Raw genomic sequence first — 15,843 nt, 5'->3', positions numbered from 1 at the left:
CTGTTGCTAATAATCCTAACATTACTTCACAAATTTGCACTTAGCATCTCCCCTTCCTTCAGTGACTATTGTCCAATCAGCTTCAATATCTCTCAGCACATAAACGAAATCCATCCCTCCCTCATATCATTCTAGAACAAATCCCAATCCAACAGTCTCAAACTTAAGACAATTCTAGCCTGATTTGACTGGTTTCCTATTCTTTCTGTTCTAATGACTAACCACTGCAGCTTTCTACTCACACAAATTCTCACTAACTTCCAGGACACACTCTTTTCTAAAATCACACATTTCTATAAACCCCAAAAACATAATTGGCTAATTCATGAACTCAAATGCCTCTTTAGTCTCAGGGACAATGCCTGGCATACTTGGAAAATAAACCATCCTCAAACTTCAGGCAACACTATACTAAGCTAAGGAATCTAGAAACAGACAATTAGGTGACATAAACATCCCATTATGAAAAAGTATCAGTCATCCTAATTCTGGTCAGAAGTTAACTGACTAACAAGCTGTACTAATCCAGGTAACACCCACTACTCCCCATCTCATCTCACTGCATCTGATTTCAGCCTCCACTTCAGTACACTTCCCATCCCTAAATCCATTAATAACCCCTCCTCTCCCTCTAACCTCTCTCCTCCTTGCTATATTCTCACTTTCCATTTCAAAGCAAGTTAAACATGTAGCACCACTACTTGAATAACTGATAGCTCTCATCTGCTGGTCATAACAATCTTCTCCCATGGTTCTTATTCCTATGTAAGGACTTCATAGTACCACCCCTTTTTCACATTTATAATCCTTACCTAACTCAAAACACCTTTCTGATATCTAGAAAACAGCCATTGGTAAATTCCTCCCAAGAACAACTAACTCATCTTACATCACTGACTTCTGTCCCATTTCCATTCTTTCTACTCTTGGCAAAATCCTTGAAAAATTAGTCTGCAATCAACTTACCCATTAGATCTCCCACTATAATCTACTATTCTCAAAATGACATGGCTTTGGCTGGCAGGAGAACTTCTACAGCTCTCTGGACACTTACTGATAACATTCTCCTGGCTGTGGACAAAGGCCTTCTCAATGAAGCCATCTTTATTGGCCTCACCAGAGCTTTCAGTGAGGTGACCATAACATTCTGTTAGAGCATCTAAATGAAACTGAAATTAGCCCAGATTCAGCTCCCTGGTTTAAAAAATATCTTTCCAGTCAGTACTATTCTGTTCAGTTTTAGAGCACTATCTCTGCTTCCACCCTTGTCCTTAAAAGAGTCCCTCAGGGCTCCATTCTGGCTGTCCTTCTTTTGTCTATTTTCATCAATAAACTACCACTTCACCTCCCTCACCTTGCTGTCTTACTTTATGCTGATGACACAGTCTTATTCAGCCATGCAACTACTGCAAGCAGACTTCCTTTCTCTTATCAAATGGCTTAATAACACAAAGCTAATGCTGAACATTTCCAAAACTAAAGTAATGGTGTTTGTTTGCATCCTCTGAATCTCTTAGAGCAAGAAATCTGGACAAAGCCATAAATAATGGGGGGACAAAGGACCAAAGAGAGGGACACTTTTTAAATATTGCTCTTAAAAACATAGAATAACAGGTTTTGCATTAGCATGTATTTTCTGAAGGGTATGAAGTCTGAAACTCATATGTCTGTCATTATTTCCTAACTTCAACCCTTAATGATTTAGCAATGATTTGCCAGAAAAAACACAGTTTTATGATAAACAAACCAAGAATATGAGGCAAAAATCTGTACATTATGTGAAAATCTGTGCAGCTGAGGTATGGTTATCTCCACTAAATGGCAGAGAAACTCTCAGTCACTTCTTATGAATGGCCATCTTGACAACCCCATTGAGTAAGTCATCAAATTCGAATTCCTTGGTATGTGACTTGATCCCAGACTCAACTTTAAAGTTCACCTAGAACAAATGCAGAAGAAAATTAATTACCTCCTATTTTGGTCTTACACAATTTCTCTCTTTCTCTTCAGACCAACCAGGAATGCCATAGGCAAAGGCATTCTATTTACCTAGCTTGAATATGGACTTCTGCTGGTTATAGCAGCATCCAAGAAAAACTCCTCCACCATCCAAAATATAAGCAACTTTTCTGCTGTTCCATTACCCTGTCCCCTAGAAATAAGCGTTATTGTATCACGCTTAATAAAGCCATTGGTTACTAGTCCAACAATGTGTCAACCTGCTTTTTGGATCCCAACTCTACAAGTTCCTTAAACACTCCTGTTATTCCCTTGCCTTAAACCTCTTCAGATGACCCCCCAGTTATAATCTAAGAAGTCTTAACCCCTCTGGTCCACTTTTTCAATGTCCAAGAACCAGACTTCACTGTACTAACCATGCCTTCTCAATCCTAAGTCCCAAACTCTGGGAATCCCTCCTTACTAATACCAAATATCTCATGTCAAACCCTCCATTTCATGTTTAGCTTAAAGATCATCTCAAGTCAGTTTGCAAGTGACACATCACCTCATGCCCCACTCTGCCCTATCACAAGTCAGGCAGATTTGTCTTTCTCACATTATTTCAATATACTAATATGTGATATCTCTTCCACATTGTATAAATTGTATAGGTAACCATTTCAAATGTCAGGACCCACTAGACCAAGTCCCGAAATATGGAGACTGAATGACTAAAAGATTGGACTTACATATTCCAAGTTCTAGGTGCCATTTCACAGAATATTCCCTTTTTCTGAGGTATGGTGGTCTTGGAGTCGATATATATAAGTTTGGAGGGGAGTCGGGGCTTGCTCTCCACATGGGGAGTTGCAGGGATGGCAAGTTTAAAGGAGATTTTTGAGATTTGCTCTCTGCTGTGTTTTTGATCTTTTTTTTATGCTTGTCAGCACTTAGCATTATGAATGCCATTTCAGTAGGGATCTTATTGTATATAGTTAATTTTTGTGTGCCCTTAACTTACCTTTAGTATCTTTTACACTTTGTGTCTATGCACACACTGTATAACTCTTGGCTTCTTCCCTCCTTGGTCTAACCATCCCTTCCTATTGTTCTGTGTGCTGTATACTTTATTACTATTACTCTTATTAATCCATTGCTATCTTCACATAACATTTTGTTTGTACTCATAATTCTTCTTTTTAACTTGCTTGTCTACTGTCATTTGTATTTGTTTGGGCTGAGATTGAAATAGGTCCATTTGGATCAGTGCTCTACCCTGGTTACCGAATTGAATAAATAAGTAAATAAATGAATGAATAAATATTAATCTTAGCATTATTTTATTATCCTATAATATAATCAGCTAGGCTATTAAAGTTCAAAATAAAATGTGTTCACGTAAACATGGGTGTATTTTCTTGTTTTAGAACTCACTGTTCTCTAAAGGTGAGTAAGATAACATTTAACCAGGAGTACAAGGAGGACACCACATATTGAATAGCTGCTGATAATTAGGTCCAGTCCAGCACACCACCACAAAACCATCTGATTGCAAACAGGATCATGGTCAGCAAAGCAGACAATGGAAACAACGCAGGAATTGTGAGAAGGTTCCACATATGTAGGGATGCACGGTTCATGGGATAGTCAGAGATATGATTAAGGTGACAGGCATTAGGTAAGGCTGTAATGGTGTAGTCCTGGTGTGAAGCATGGCATATTTAACAATTGTGGACTTCTGCCACATGGTATGCTAACTGTACCATATCTAATGCATTGCTGCACTGTATGTATAAACAGCACACACTGTCACATCAGGCAAACTAAGATATTACTGGAGATCAGGATGCCCTGCACCTGCTCCAGCATAGCCACATTTGTACATATACTGGAATGCTTGCATACAATTACAGCCCCTAATGTATCACATACTTAACTGTAACTCCCCATGCGTGGTGCCATATATGTATAGTCACATTTCAGTAACTGTTCTCAGTTCTGTTTCTCTGTTAAAGGAGTTCAGCAGGGTGCACAGATTACTAATGTGTTTTGTCTCAATTTATTCCATTTAACAACTGCATTATTTTAAAGGAGTGGACCATATCATACACAGCAGATATTGCTGTTTTCTTGGTTTTATTTAGAGATTTGGCTTTGTTAAAGTCTGCTACTAATATTTTTGTTCTTGATGTGAGTTCAACTCCTTTTTCTATACTTTTCCTGAAAATATCATATGTAATTGGAGGTATATAGCAATACAGCTATACAATTTATATTCCCATTCTATCTGCATCATTCTTCTTCTCCCCTTCTTATCAGATAATACATAAATGGTTATTCCCATTCTTTAGAACATTTTGTAATTTACAAAACACTTAACATTTCTCATTTTCTTTACCCAGTTCATAAACACCGCTTCTGACAAATTGGTTTCCTGCAGACAACAAATGTTTATCTTCAATTTTCTGGTCTTTATTAGTTGATTGAACATTTAGTTAATCAAATAACTAAACGTCGATCACTAATAATCGAACACATAAAACCACGAATGGCAGTTTCCACTCAGGGAAACAAGTCGTTTGGCCGCAGAGTTTGCCCTTTCTTCAATGTGGAGGGATCTCGGAGTTGGTATATTTAGTTAGGGAGGGTGTGGGGGGTGAAGTCCCCCCACTTTATTTGTGTTGATTTTTTTTTTTTTCATTGGGCAACGGCATTGTTTCCCTGAGTGGAAACTGCCATTCGATGTTTTATGTGTGCAATTATTAGTGATCAACGTTTAGTTATTCCCTTAACTAAATGTTTGATCATCTGATATAGACACCAGTTTTCGAATACAGCATAAAATGTTGGCTGTTTTTGATGGAATTTTAAACCTATTATAACATCATTTTGTCTCCATCCTTATAATAGAAAGAGACTTTGTGATTCCGATGTTTAAGCATGCTAGTGTTGCCCTTAGCTGCCTGGACCATTCCTGTAGTAAAAATCCTCCTCATACATATAAACTTCAAGAAAAATAATACAGTCTTAAATAAAATCAATGTCATTTTAAGCACTCTACTAATGAAGGCTTGGCTTGGGAGAAAAGTTCAATGATGCTTTTACGTGCATATTTTTAAAAATGTTTATGAATGAACTGTTTACAGTTAAACTGCCTGTCTGGGTGTTCTTCAAACCTTTCCTGACCATGAAAACATTTTCTGTTGCAGTGCAATACAAGGAGTTTCAACAATAAATATATTTAAATTTATTAGCTAAAGCTAGAGGAATATACCATAGGTAACATTTGAACATCAGTGATCTGACCTCTTTTAGAACTGCTTCTTCGTTCCCTTATTAAAAAATACCAAAATAATTGAAATACTTCTATCTAGTACCAATCTTAATGCAGTTATAATACATGTTAAGACCATTAGGTTACTGCAAATGTTGTTTAGTCCTTTAATACCTTAATTATATAGCAACATTCAAGCTTATTTTATTTTTAAAAATTCTTACGTTATTACTTCTTTGGCCACAGTTTACCTTAAAATGTAGTAACTAAAGATATATAGCACTAATATCACATACGATTTGTGTAGTTTTAACACTTCACTGTTGACATAGCCCTTACAGTGCTATACTAAGCTTTATATATTTACAATATACTGACTAAAGAATTACTGTAATTGTAAGTTCCTGTAAGAGATGCTAAAACTTAAAATGACAAAAGGTAAACTTTTAATATCAGACTAGGGCTTGCAATGCATAATTTTGTATATATACAGGGTTGCATCAACCTTAGTTTTGTTTCTGTAGTCCATGATCTCATCTAATGCTTTTTTCTTGTGTTAAGAAGTACTGTGAATTAATATACTATAGTATGACAAAGAATTTAATTTTGCAATACGTTTTTTATTCTTATTTCTAATTAAATTTGAATAAAAGGACTACCTAACCGGAAGTAGTATAAAGGTCAAGAAACTTGTGACAGTGGTCAAGAGCTATGATCTTTTTTATCCACTCCATTGGCCACAATAATCTGATAACCACAAGGGGTATGGTCTTACGCTATGTTCCACTAGCACCAACCAGAAGATAAAATGAGCACACATATGAATCAGTAACCAACTTGCAAACTGAACCTTGGCCTCAGTAACCTGCAGGATATATTTACTGTTGCCCTGGTCTGTGGACCTAGGCTAACCATACCCAAAACAGGCCTTACACTGAACACCCACTGGTCAAGGTTTTGGGCCTAGGTTCCCAGGACCCTTTCTCACTACTCCCTGAATTCAGTACCTTCCTGTACAGTAAGTATACTTTGAATAAAGTACTACAAATGCAGACAGACACACACACACACACACACACACACACACACACACACACACACACATATTAACTTCTAAGGAAGAAAGATATTATTTCACAATGTTACAGTTTTTTGTCCTGGCCAAAGGTCGCATACTAACTACTACCATCCCAGATTACTTGATTGGAGAACTCCAGATACTAATTATTATTTAGGAAATAAGCAAAACAACTATAAACACAAATGAAAATATAATAGCAAAGCAGTCTGACTAATCAAAAATGGCTACCAGCAGCTAGTCACCATTCACATTAAATACTGTATTATCATTTAATAAAAAAGATAGTAAATAATCACCTCAAGCTTTTTAAAGGTGAATAAGTAAAAATAATTTTAAAAGAAGTTGGAGAGTACAGTGAGTATGTAGAGAAATATGTAACTGTACATGGAAAATATAAATAACCAGTTTGCACAGAGAGGATACTTTAAAGAAGAATCTGTCTAACCAGCCAAATCTTTCATAGACGCATCTAACTGGAAAAGTTACTGGGCGTTATGCACCATTTGAATTTTTAGGCAAGGTCACAAATGCAGAAATAAATTCATTGGTACACAGCAGCAAGCTGGTCCATGCTTAGCAAAATTTCACTGAAAACATTAAAATGATGGCTGACAGTTCAGCAGTCTCTGGAGAGAGAGTAACTCCATCTGACACCTGAATGGATATTTTGTAGACATATCATTAACACTGTTCTCTCAAACCCTTTTCCCCTCAGTGAACTAGCAAATGTGGTACTTTCTAGAAACTTAACATGAAGTAATGTTTTTGAGAACTAGTTCAGTCCTGTTTTAGTTAATGGTCTTATTTTCTCCATCTTGCTAATATCCCTACACATGAACAAAGGATGAAAAGCACTACAGATGAAAAGTAACTAAATTCCTACTCATTCTGTTTGCCCTTCCCCAAAGAGAAACTCACAATGTCTTTCAGTTTACTACTTACATTTAAAGACAGCATAATAGTTGCATTTCTTTCATATTTCCTTATATATTAGCTGTAGCTTTTATATTTAGAGATATTGATGTTCACCATTTTGATCACTGCAGTAACTTTAGCTATATGGGTTACATCCTGGCCAGCTTCCAAAGCTTCAGGGCAGCTTCCGCACACCTAAACTGATAAGCAGCTCGAACTGAGCTGACTAAAAGACAAGTGTGGGTGTGAAGTCCTTCAGATCATTCCTGCCACCTAAGAGTATGCTCCTCTGAGACTTTTGAGGATTGACTGTTGGTTTGTGCTTTTTGCTAGGCAGATAAGTTCCCACTGGGGAAAAAAACTTCAATTTTCTTAAATTTATTGATGTTTTAGTGGTTTCTTCAGGAAAATTATTTTAAAGGAAGGAGTGTTGTTTTAATGGACTGTTGAGACTGTAACATACTTTTAAATGGAGCACGCTGTTTTTTCCTGTTAGTTTAAAAGTAGTGTTAACTAACTGAAGACATATTTTCTGTGGAGAAATTGTGTTTACTTTTCCTTGGTGGGGCTGGCATAGTGTTTGAAAGTGCTTTTTACTGTGTTTTTTGCTATCAAAAAAAGGTAACTTCCGTGGACAGGTAGTTTTACTGGCACTTGCTGCTTTTCTTCCCCAGTAAATAGGCACCATTTTGGCTTGACTATGAGACAGACAACCTGTCTCACAGTTGGTCCTTCTTCTAGCCACAAAAAAAAAAAAAAAAGATTACGCATACAGCCTTTGACACCACAGCAGGCAAACAATTTGCCTCAGCCACAGATGTGTGGCTCTGCTGTGGCCATTTGTTGTACCTCAGAGTACTCATCTTTTAACCGACACCCCCTGTGGTATAGCATCTACAGCCACTATGGACCAGGGGTTAGCCACATTCTTGACAGCTGTTGGATTCCCCTCAGTGGGCAAGGGAGAGCCACTCTTCACGGTCCTGGGAGAGGGAACTGGGAAGGTTTCCTTGTGCCAGAATGCTGTTCCCATTAATTGGGAAGCAGCTGCTGCCATTAGTAAAACAGTTTGCCTCATTTTCCCTGTCACAAATAAACGGAAAATCAAGCATGTAGCTACCCCTCCTCAAAGTTTTTTTATACAGATGTAGGTTACTGGGTCTGGCTCAGGGTTTAATTCAGTCTTTTGATCCTTCTAATAAAGTAGTTTCTGGTAAAAGAAAGATGGATCCTTCTTTTCCTGGAGAGATATGAACAGGAAGATGCAGGGATGGATTCAGGGTTTTTCCTCATATTTCTAACTTCTGATTCAGAGTCAGAGGAGAGCTCAGTTTCATATTTTCACTGTGGGGGTCTCTATTTTCTCTGAGTCTGTTGCTAAAATGTACCAGTCTTTTCAGTGGGAGAACACTGAGGTTTCGCAGTCCCGCAAAAAATACTAAGAGTTTTGCAGAAGAATTTTACATAATCTGCACTCATTTCTGTTGTTCCATCAGCTTTAGTGGATGTTTGTGTTACTGTATGCAGTTTTTCTGATAGTCAGCCATCTATACCTAAAAATGCAAATAGGGTGTGTAAAATTCCTGAGGCATTTAAAACTTTTATAGACTATTCCCAATCTTGGCCAGCTGCCATAGCCTTAGTTGATCCCATTGCTGCTAAGCACTTATTCCAATCCTACACTTTCTGAAAAGGATGTGGAAATGATTGATAGGTATGGGGAAAAGTGTATACTTCTTCAACTTTGGTTTTCAGAATTTTGAATTATTGGGTTCATATGTTAAAGGTTGTTCGGACAAATTGTCAAAAGTTTAAGGACTGTTTTATCTGCAGTTTCTACTTGTGATGAAAAATCTGCTTTAAATAAGTTAGTTTTTTCTTCTTTTTCACAGGTCACGTCTCATTTGTATGACTCTGTTGATACTCTTCCAGGGCTGTGGCCATTGGTACTGTTTTAAGTAGGTTTGCAGGATGTATTCTTAAAGCTTTCCATATGGTGTTAAAATGAGATTTTAAATTCTTCCTTGGATAAAGATTAAATGTTTGGTACCTCTGCTGCAGTGATGATCAAAAATTAAATGAAACAGGCAAGTGAATCTAGGAAATCTCTTAAGATTTTTCATCTCTCCTTTTCCGAATTGTTCCAAGGATTTTCTTTTTCCTCTTCCATTTTTGGCATAAAACAGAATAAACAGTCTCAACTGAATTCAGGTAAACAGACATTTAAGAAGGAATGGCAAAGGACTGCCAAAAAGAAGTCTCTAATGTCCCAAAACCAAAGACAGTCCAATATGTCTGATCGACTACTCAAGCAGTTCCTCCTTCCCAAGTGGGGAAGGGTTTTTATTCAAGGGTGTTCCTAGTGACAAAGAACGAAAATGCTTGGAGATCAGTTTTGGATTTTTTTTTCAAAAACTTGTTTCTGATAGTGCCCTAATTCAACATGTTGTCACTTCACAACCTGTTGCCTCTTTTTCCTCTTTCAAGTTATCTGGTAACACTAGACTTATATACTATGTTTATCATTGCATCCCTATTCATCCAGACTTCAGACATTTCTTAAGGTTTTGTATGTCTAGATTACATTATTAGTTCTTAACCTTAACCATTAGAGCTCACCGCAGGCTTCAGGGTATCCACATTTTTCTCTGTTTAGATGACTTGATTATCTTTGCAGTCGTTTTCAAAGTGTCAGGAATCTCTCTGTTGGGTGAAAGATCTGTTACACAAGCTGGGATTCCAATACAACATTCAAAAGTCTTTTTTGATTCCCTCACACGGGGTTGTGTTCTTAGGATGTCAACCAGACACCTCAGTCCAAAGAGATTTTCTTCTACAGGAAAAAATAGATCCTTATTTATATCTGTTTCTAAGGTTTTCTACTCAGACTTCAGTCACTGCTAAGGAATACCTCAAAATTTTGGGCATCTGTGATTCTCATGATATCCCCCAGAAGACTTCACATGAGAAAGATACAGTGGTATCTGAAATCTCTTGGGTCCCAGCATCAACACACACCCTTTATATTTTCAAATCCCATTGCTGGGGGTTGTCAGAGGAGAAATCTTTTCATGGAGACAAGATATCCTTAAATCCAGGTCTCCCTCTGCTTCCTTGCTCCAAAGCAGTCAGTCACCACAGGCACTTCATATTTTGCTTTGGGAGCAGTTTTATGAGGGGATAAATGTGCAGTGATGTGAACAATAAGGACAGATGCAAGTACATGAATATCAAGGAGACACTTGCCCTGATAAAGGCACTCAACTCTCTGAACCATCTTTGGCTCCCAGGACCTCTTCAAAGTGATTTCAGACAAAACCACTTTCTTGTGGTACATCAACAAGCAAGAGGGAACTAGGTCATACCCACTTTTCAGACTAGCCATGTTAGCTTTGGATATAGCTTCACAGCACAATCTCACTCTACAGGCATCCTACATTCTGTCAGAGCAAAACTGTGTGACAGACAAGCTGAGCAGAACTAGGACAGACCCTCACAAATGAAAACTAGATCAGGAAGCTTTCCAACATTTAATCCATCTATGGGTAGTTCCTCAAGTGACCTTTTTGCCTCCTCTTTGCCATCAACTGGCAAGATTTTCTTCAAGGACTCTATGTAAGAAGGCCTGAAAGACAGATGCATTTTCTTTTCTTTGGACAGAAATGTTCCTGTATGCTTTTCCACCCTTTCCACTAATATCCAGAAATGTTCCTGTATGCTTTCTACCCTTTCCACTAATATCTAGGGTACTTCTGAAGATTCCAAAGTAATCCCACATGATGATTGTGGTCAGTCCCTTCTAACCTAGGCTACTGTGGGTCTCCCTTCTTTTGAAATGGCCAGAGGCAATTACCACAAGCTTCCTCACAGACTGAATCTACTCACATAAGAACAGAGATGTTTGATACACTCCAACATCAAATTGTTTTCAATTGACTGCTTGGATGATAAAGTCTTAATTCCTTTTAGACACTTATTTACTGAGGACATGCAGCAGGCACTAATGAAGACAAAAAAGTCTTCTACTAGAAAATAATATATCAGCAAATGGAAAAAGTTTTCTAGTTGATGCCAGTGACATAACCAGCACCCATTCAGTGCTATTTGTTCTCTGGTTTTACAGTATTTGTGTGAGTTGCTATTGGACTTTTTATGCCTCTATCAGAGTTCATTAATTGGCATTTCAGTACATCTGCCCATAGATCCTCCTTTTTCAAGGCAGTCTCAAGTCAAAATGTTTTGAAAGATGTTGCACATAAGAGGCCACCAAGTAGAGCTGTGGCCACTCCTTAGGATCTTAATTTTGTGCTAGAGAAGTTAACACTTGCTCCATTTGAACCAGCTAACCTGACTGACTTGAGGTTTTAAGATAAAAAACAGTTTTACTGATTGCTCTGACCTCTGCAAGAAGGGTATCTGAGCTGCACAATTTTATGGTTAGTTAACCATGCCTCATTTTCCATAGGGACAGTGTTTCTTAATCCTTATTTTATGCCTTAAGTGGTTTCCAAGTTTACTTTAAGTCAAATAATCCATCTTGCAGTTTTCTTTACTAAATCTGAAGGAGAAAGGATACTCCATACCTTGGCTGTCTCCAGACAACTCGGGTAATGTCTTGGCAGAACTGTATCTATGAGATCTTCAGATCTATGGTTTATTTCTTGTGAAGGCAAGAAGAAGGGACAACCTGTGTCAAAACAACCTGTTTCCTATTTCCAAATGGGTGTTTAAGGCTATTGCCTTTTGGTGCACTCACCATAACAAATCTGTTCCAGGCAAGGTCAAGGCCCTGTCCACTAAGAACTTGGTTTCATCAATAGCTTTTTGGAAAGGGTTGGAGTCTAGAAATATTCTAGAAGCTTCTACTTGGTCCTCTGTAGATACTTTTACAAAGCACTATAAGCTTGATTCCTTTTCTAGGTCCAGATAAAGCTTTGCTAGCACCATTCTTAAAAGATTCCTGGACTGTTCTTCCAGCTCCCAAATGTAGTTAGCTATGGTAATCTTCCCATATATATAAGGCTACTGCAACTGTGATTAATATGATGAACATAGTACAGTTGTATAAGCTGGAATTAACATATCAGTAGATGTTTGAGTGACCACTGGTGCAGCAGCTGCTCCCTCCATCCACCCCTCCCCTTATTTTTGGTGTGTTTTTATGCCAGGTGTGGACATTTATGTTTTGCAGTTTCTTTCATGGCTCAGCCTCCCTTTTTCTGCTGGTAGGAAACATCTGAATGGCATTGCACCCAAACTTGTCTTTTAGTTGGCTCAGCTTAAGCTGCTTGACCATTTGGAAGTGTGGAAAATGGCCTTAATCTTTGGAAGCTGGCTGTGATCACTCAGACAAGCACAGTTGTAAACCTTATATACAGAGAAGCATGCATAGGCCTTATAATCTTTTTATTCGCATGTGCACAGTTCATATTCCATTGCCTTACCCTATCATAGCAGATTTGTTACAGTCTGAACAAAAAAATTAGAGGACGATTTATATATAAAAATCATAAACCTTTTAAACACGTCTAACATTGTGAAACATTTAAAAAGTTGTTTAAGACACATAAAGCATTTTGTTTAAGGTATTTTTATTTCTGTGTGCTATTTTTCCACTTCATTCTGTTATTTCCAATGTTTACAACTTCTTGTTTATTAAAATAACAGTATGATATCCTTATGGATTATGACTATTTTTGTAATAAATTAGAAATTTATTTTATCTTTAGAAGCTATCACATACATCTGAGTTCAACATACTATACATAACTGCTCCAAGGTCCTGATATATCTGTATGCTGTATCTTTCATAGCTTTTAGATGCAATACTAAAAATAATCGTAGTGATTTCATTAATAATAGGCCAGTTCTGTTCCCAGACTCCAGGAATATCATAGGTTCATAGGCTGATAGGAAATTACTAGACTAGTGGCCCTAGAGCCATTACAAACCTAGGCATGTTAATCCTGAGTTGCCTCAATCATCCTTGGTTAGATGGATGTAATTTGCAGAGTGACTCTGTGATAAACACTGACCACCCTTTTCCGTGAAGGACATAGGTGCCATCCCTGGGGTGAATTTGTGGGTCTCTCATCCATTTGTCCAGGTTGCGCTTGAATAGGGTCAGTGAAGAGATCTGCTTCACATGAATGGGAAATATCTGGGAGATATATCTGTCACTCAAGCATGTTCTGTTAATGTCACAGGCTAGGTTAAGATCCCTAGAGTGAGTGACTCTTGTGCCATTTGACTTGCAGATGTGCAGCATATCCATCAAGTCAGGGTCAAAGCCTGACCTGTAGGCCAGGCACAAGTCACCTCTCAGCAGCCTATATAATACAGAGTACAGTGACAGGGCTTTCAGTCTATCCACTTAAGTCATGGTTTGGAGGACCTGTATTTTCTTGGTGAGAAACCTCTGTGGTCTGTCCAGCTGTTGTAGGTGTCTGGTGAGGTACATGTAGAAGGGAGCATTGTACTCTATTAATGTCTGATGAGGGTCGAGTACAGTGAAGCTATAACATCTTTAGTTGTGGATATAATGTTCTTAATTATGAGATGTGCAACATAGAAGGCTTTCCTTACTACTGTGGAAACTTGGCGGTCGAAGTTCATATTGCTGTCTACCTGTTTTCCCAGATCTCATACCACTAGGTTTGAACTTGTTCGGTGCTGTTAATATTGTAATTAACAGGAACTCCACTTTGCAAAAGGGGATAATAATCCACTTTTTGCATTTAGTTAAATTGGGTTTCATGTAGTTCCTCAAGTGACCTTTTTGCCTCCTCTTTGCCATCAACTGGCAAGATTTTCTTCAAGGACTCTATGTAAGAAGGCCTGAAAGACAGATGCATTTTCTTTTCTTTGGACAGAAATGTTCCTGTATGCTTTTCCACCCTTTCCACTAATATCCAGAAATGTTCCTGTATGCTTTCTACCCTTTCCAGTAATATCTAGGGTACTTCTGAAGATTCCAAAGTAATCCCACATCATGATTGTGGTCAGTCCCTTCTAACCTAGGCTACTGTGGGTCTCCCTTCTTTTGAAATGGCCAGAGGCAATTACCACAAGCTTCCTCACAGACTGAATCTACTCACATAAGAACAGGGATGTTTGATACACTCCAACATCAAATTGTTTTCAATTGACTGCTTGGATGATAAAGTCTTAATTCCTTTTAGACACTTATTTACTGAGGACATGCAGCAGGCACTAATGAAGACAAAAAAGTCTTCTACTAGAAAATAATATATCAGCAAATGGAAAAAGTTTTCTAGCTGATGCCAGTGACATAACCAGCACCCATTCAGTGCTATTTGTTATCTGGTTTTACAGTATTTGTGTGAGTTGCTAGTGGCCTTTTTTATGCCTCTATCAAAGTTCATTTATTGGCATTTCAGTACATCTGCCCATAGATCCTCCTTTTTCAAGGCAGTCTCAAGTCAAAATGTTTTGAAAGATGTTGCACATAAGAGGCCACCAAGTAGAACTGTGGCCACTCCTTATGATCTTAATTTTGTGCCAGAGAAGTTAACACTTGCTCCATTTGAACCAGCTAACCTGACTGACTTGAGGTTTTAAGATACAAAACTGTTTTACTGATTGCTCTGACCTCTGCAAGAAAGGTATCTGAGCTGCACAATTTTATGGTTAGTTAACCATGCCTCATTTTCCATAGGGACAGTGTTTCTTAATCCTTATTTTATGCCTTAAATGGTTTCCAAGTTTACTTTAAGTCAAATAATCCATCTTGCAGTTTTCTTTACTAAATCTGAAGGAGAAAGGATACGCCATACCTTGGCTGTCTCCAGACAACTCGGGTAATGTCTTGGCAGAACTGTATCTATGAGATCTTCAGATCTATGGTTTATTTCTTGTGAAGGCAAGAAGAAGGGACAACCTGTGTCAAAACAACCTGTTTCTTATTTTCAAATGGGTGTTTAAGGCTATTGCCTTTTGGTGCACTCACCATAACAAATCTATTCCAGGCAAGGTCAAGGCCCTGTCCACTAAGAACTTGGTTTCATCAATAGCTTTTTGGAAAGGGATGGAGTCTAGAAATATTCTAGAAGCTTCTACTTGGTCCTCTGTAGATACTTTTACAAAGCACTATAAGCTTGATTCCTTTTCTAGGTCCAGATAAAGCTTTGCTAGCACCATTCTCCAAAGATTTCTGGACTGTTCTCCTTCCAGCTCCCAAATGTAGTTAGCTATGGTAATCTTCCCATATATATAAGGCTACTGCAACTGTGATTAATATGATGAACATAGTACAGTTGGATAAGCTAGAATTAACATATCAGTAGATGTTTGAGTGACCACTGGTGCAGCAGCTGCTCCCTCCACCCACCCCTCCCCTTATTTTTGGTGTGTTTTTATGCCAGGTGTGGACATTTATGTTTTGCAGTTTCTTTCATGGCTCAGCCTCCCTTTTTCTGCTGGTAGGAAACATCTGAACGGCATTGCACCCAAACGTGTCTTTTAGTCGGCTCAGCTTAAGCTGCTTGACCATTTGGAAGTGTGGAAAATGGCCTGAATCTTTGGAAGCTGGCTGTGATCACTCAGACAAGCACAGTTGTAAACCTTATATACAGAGAAACATGCATAGGCCTTATAATCTTTTTAGTCGCAT

The 15,843-nt window shown here is 38.1% G+C and overlaps 1 protein-coding gene across 1 annotated transcript in view; it reads left to right on the top strand.

Annotated features, from left to right (window-relative positions):
- The window catches only part of SDK2 (sidekick cell adhesion molecule 2), a 1,526,639-nt gene that overhangs the window by 918,086 nt on the left and 592,710 nt on the right, over positions 1–15,843 (top strand). The window lies entirely within an intron of this gene.

This window comes from Protopterus annectens, chromosome 10.part0 (genome assembly GCF_019279795.1).
Source record: "Protopterus annectens isolate FY-2018-M chromosome 10.part0, PAN1.0, whole genome shotgun sequence".
Taxonomy (NCBI): domain Eukaryota; kingdom Metazoa; phylum Chordata; order Ceratodontiformes; family Protopteridae; genus Protopterus; species Protopterus annectens.
Note: the sequence above shows the minus strand (reverse complement) of the source record. Positions and strands in the feature narration are given on the sequence as shown.